A 5,051-nucleotide genomic window follows, 5' to 3' on the forward strand; every position below is an offset into this window, starting at 1 on the left:
CTGGAGGGGGTTAGTGCATCAATGATGGCACTATCGATCATCCATGGGATGGATGTCTCAAGTCGGGTCTCCCGCACATCAATTGAATGGGCCAGGTGACCAATCTTCAAGATCATCGCCTAAGTAATATTAGTGGGCTGGGACGAGGTAGAGGCACCCGGGGCTTATGAAGAAGAAGAAGGGGAAGATGTACTTGAATGCTCGAAGGCCGGAGTAGGCAAAGATACCTCTGTAGGTATTTAATCAATATCCACCTCCGGGGATGTATCCACCAGAGCTACCCTCCTCCTGTCAGCCTCCTGTCGAGTGTACTTGGCCTTATTGTGTTGGATGTTAGTGGAGGATGAAGGGGTCTCTGTATCTCTCGCATCATCCCGGGGTAGTCCAGCATGCCTTCACAACTCAGTGATCAGGACCGGGAATGGTAGAGAAGTCTGCCTCTGCTTGGCTGTCATAGACATCTCTTGCTCAATAATAAGTCCCAAGTTGAGTTGCCTCTTTGCTAAGATAGACCCTATACAAGCTGCCTTCGCATGTCGGAGGATGGATTCTTTATGTCAAGGCATGATGGAGCTGCTGATGAATACAAACCAACACCGAGAAGCTATATTCAAATCCTCCTTCTCGATCTCGGCTAGCGCCTATATCCACATCGGGTTGATGTCACAGAGAAGGGGAGCAAGCCAACCCTTCAAGTCATCCAGGGACTGAGCGGTAGCCAAGCCCTCATAATCATTCTTGAACCCTATGGCTCTCTTAGGGGCAGCGTTTATGATATCACTACAACATCCAACTTCCACACCTTGAACCATAAAGGACTTAACTAGTCTGAACTCGCTGGACTTCTTTTTTCTCTTCGAAACCAAGTCACCATACGTTGTATAGAACTCCTGGACCCATGAAGGAATATAGGGGCCTCGAGACCTAGTGAAAATCTGGAATCTGTGTCACTCTAGTATCTCCCTCACACCAGAGTATCTTCCCTCTAGGCCCTCCGTGGACAACAGTTTCTCCTCGAGAATAGTTCAAAATCCATCACCATTTAACATGTTCAGAAGCCTGGGAGGAGGGACGACTGGTAGCATAGGAGCCACAGGAGGTGCCGGAGTTGGCACTGAATCTGCTGAGGTTGAAACTGGAGGGACTCTAGCTGAGTCAGGGCGATACCTTGAACGGATCTCAGCCCATAGGGACTGCAAGTGTTGGTCATCCTCCGGCTCAGATAGTGCAGTATAGGATCCTTCATTATGAGAGTTGAGCTCTAGTGCCTCAGATACGGGCCTCTTTCCTTTGACATTTCCTCTTTTTGGAATTTATGTTCTTCCCTTTTTAGGAGGATTTGCTTCCACTTCATTTATCACAATACCCCACGCTCTTTTGCAAGGTGGCATGTCGAGGTTTGTCCTTGCCATATCTGCAAAACAACTGGAAAAGTTAGAAATAATTCAATCAAATGCACAGAAAAACAGTTGCAGACAGAGTCGTCGAACCGGTCGGTGAGTCGCCTAATCTCTTCAGCGAGCAAGAACTAGCCCGCCGAAAGTTATAGTGCAATTAAGGGTCAAGGGTGCAAACAAAGGGAGATGAAGAAAGACCTTCGGTGAGTCACCTAGTGCACTCGGCGAACTCATGCTTCTCGGTGAAAGTTACAGAACCATTTTAAAGGTAAAACATAAAATTAAAGGTTATATGGGGCACTTCGGTGAACCGTCGAGTGGTTCTGCGAGCTCGAACTAGCTGGCCAAACTACCCAACGTGCCTACTTTCAACCCAACTTCCCAAATTCAACCCCGCAGCCCCCAAAAACAAAATCAAAACATGCACTTCTAAGATTGAACTAAAGCCCATTTCACCCAACCCCTCGAGATACTCAGACTTCTCCCGATTTGGCCAAATTTGGATATTTGATGACTTTTCCCCTTAAGTATGACGTCAACCGCTCCATCATTGGGAAAAATACATCATTTGGCACAAATGAGGCTACTTAGACTTCACCCGACTAGACCCATTAACATGAAAGCGCAATCCCACAAAATTTAACCAATTTTAGGGCACAAAATCATATGAATTCAACAATAAAGGCATTACAAGCAATATTATCAAATTAAACTAGGCATTCTAGCATACTAACACTATCAGAGAGGCCCAATACACATCACTATGATAAAATCATTGCAAAAGAGTACAAATTTTTGAATTAGGATTTGTGGTTCAGAAAACCAACCTTGGGTGTGAGTTTGGGAAATTCAAATGTGAGGGAAAGTGAAAGAGTTAATATGAAGGACTAAGTCATGATCACCCACCTAGTCAGTGATTTGCCAATAAGCTCCTGGGCTTGCCGAGTTTTACAAACTCTGACTTCATCAGCGAGTCGTCGACTAGACTTTTAGCTCGCCAACCTGCACTTTTCAAATACCATCCACACTTTGACCAGCACAATCAACACACCATTATTTCAAACTTAAAAAGAACGAAAAAATAAAACTTGGGTTGCCTCCGAAGAAGCGCCTTGGTTAACTTTCAGGCACGACACAAGTCGACACTCAAACCTCATTCTTGCGGTTAGCCATAGTATCACTAGGCAAACTACCTTGTTGTCTAGCATTTAACTGAGACGAGATATGACTTATCTGGGTCTCCAACTGGTTAATCGATACTGATGGGAGGTAACCGTTTGGCTCAGGGTCGACACATCTTCTTTTATTTCTTTCAAAATTTTGTCAAACCCCTCAACTTTGTTGAGGATACGAAAAAGCGTATCCTCAGACCGACAACCTTCAGAATCTTTTTAATTTAGGAGGCACATATCAATCCTTCTCCCCATCCTTCCAATTGGGATTTTTGTCCCTCCATTCTTGGTCACGATCCTTCCAACCTGTAACGACTCAAAAAATAATAGGTTAAGCTAGAGCCTAATATGTGTATGTTTGAGTTTGGAAAGTGGTTTGATGTGGTGTATAGTTGTCCAGAGCTTTGGTTTAGGATTAAACATTAAGGCACGTGTTAGACTCCGTAGATGAAAGACCCCTTCTGATGTTGGTTAGCCGTGGCAAGGGCTTCTGCCAAGCCAAAGGGGCAAAGCCTAAGCCAAAGTCCAAGGCTTTCCAACCTTGTCTAAGCACTTCTTCATGACCACGAACCACTTCACGGTAAGTGGTCTTCACCACGGTCTGTAGAAGTGGACGTGAAGGTCACTTGGTGGCATGGAAAGCAGGGAAGCTTGGCCAAGCTACTGTCCAAGTTCCATGGACCATCTCACGGCCAGTTGTCTTCACCACGGCTCATAAAAGTGGCCGTGAGGTTTACTTTGCCTGGTAGGGCTTGGCATGGCTAAGGGGGTCACTGCCTAGAAGACCATGGGCACCACCACGGGACGTGGGCCTCCTTCACGGACCATACAAGTGCCCTTGGTGCTTGATGGGGCTGCCCAAATTAAGGGTATTTAAGTAATTTTGTTTTAATGTTTTATAATGTGGGGTTGATTTTAAATGGTTTATATCATAAATATAAGTAGTTTTAAGTCCTAAAACACTTCATTTACTCCTTATTTCTACAACACCCAAATCAAAACCCCCAAGTTCTTGTCTCTCAATATTTATTCATCAAAATTCTTGGGGAATCTTAGTAAAGGTATGGTGATCCTTCATCTAGGGTGACTTTTCACCCTAGAGTCAATTCCAAAGATGTTTTCGAGGTGTTCAAGTTTCACCTAAAAACCTAGATTTCACTCCAACTCATGGGTTCTTTTCAAATGATAAAATATGATTATATTGATGTTTAATTGATGATTTAAGACGACTTTATTCTATGAACCCATGATTTCTCTAAATTCTTAAATTTGGACTTATGAAGTGGGTTAATTGTTTATGAATGAATGATGATGGATTTATGTGTAGATTGCTTTAGATTATTTATTTTTATCGTTATCTATGTCTAATTGTGGTGAATTGTTGATGAATTGAGGATTTGTGATCATAGCCTTGAAAGGGCAAGTTTGACCTAATTTTCATGTGAATGTTGAATTATTCTTAAATTATTGATCCACTTGAAAGATGGAGGTGCTTACTTATTATATACATTGTGATCATGGCCTTCAAGGCATAGTTTGATGACTTGATGTATTATCATGTTATTATATATGTGAGTGTAGAATGTGAAGGATTTACATGTGATTCAATGATAGAATGATGAACATGTATTCAATGTAGTTTTGTTAGTATTGAAAGGCTATTTCTCAATTTCGCACTCATGAATGATAATGATCAATGTGATGGGTTTCTATATTGTAGTCGTTGAATCTAGAATTGGTAGGCTTATGCATCCTTTTTTTAGAATAATGAATGTGTCTTGACTTGATAAATATGAATCGATAGGCCAATGGCATTCCTTTCGTAAATGAATGATGAGGCATTTTAAAATATGTCTTGAACCGGCATACCTAAACTTGGTAGCCCTTCATGATGAGTCTAGAACCCTATGTGAATGTTAAACCTTGAACCAATAGACTTAATGGTGGTGGCCCTTTCATGTGTGAAATGATGACCTTGTAACGGTAGGCCCAATGTTTATGGCACCCTTCTTGGTAAGTCAATGAGCAATCCCTAATGTACCTTGAATCAGTAGACCTAGAAATGGTGACCCTTTTTTGTGTAATGTACTTTGGGTCGGTAGACCTAGTGTTGGTTGCCCTCCCAAGTACAATGATGTTAACGTGAATGAACTACTCTATGGGTATGGAGGCTAAGCACCGAGTAGCTATGGTAAGATGGAAATTCTCCCAATGTTAGGCTAGATTTCCAATGAACATCTTTCTATCCCATGACTATTTGGTCGCATAGGATATTAGCTAGCGGAATTCATCCAAGATAAGGATTCATCCGAGCTAATGTTACCGTTCTACCTTAGGCAAGTGGAACACCTCTTTACAGTGTGGGGCTATATGATACTGGATTCCATGATTTAGCTATCATGGTCTATATCGATTAATGCCAATTCCCATCAGATGAGATGTGTACTCTAGTTACTTGATAGCTACTACAAAGTCTAGGTAG

General features: G+C 42.3%; 1 pseudogene; it reads right to left on the reverse strand.

Moving 5' to 3' along the window:
* Window positions 1-1,313: 1,313 nt before the first annotated feature.
* Window positions 1,314-5,051, reverse strand: part of LOC125847232 (uncharacterized) — a 17,134-nt pseudogene continuing 13,396 nt past the window's right edge.

The sequence above is a fragment of the Solanum stenotomum genome, chromosome 12 (genome assembly GCF_019186545.1).
Source record: "Solanum stenotomum isolate F172 chromosome 12, ASM1918654v1, whole genome shotgun sequence".
In the NCBI taxonomy this organism is placed as follows: Eukaryota; Viridiplantae; Streptophyta; class Magnoliopsida; order Solanales; family Solanaceae; genus Solanum; species Solanum stenotomum.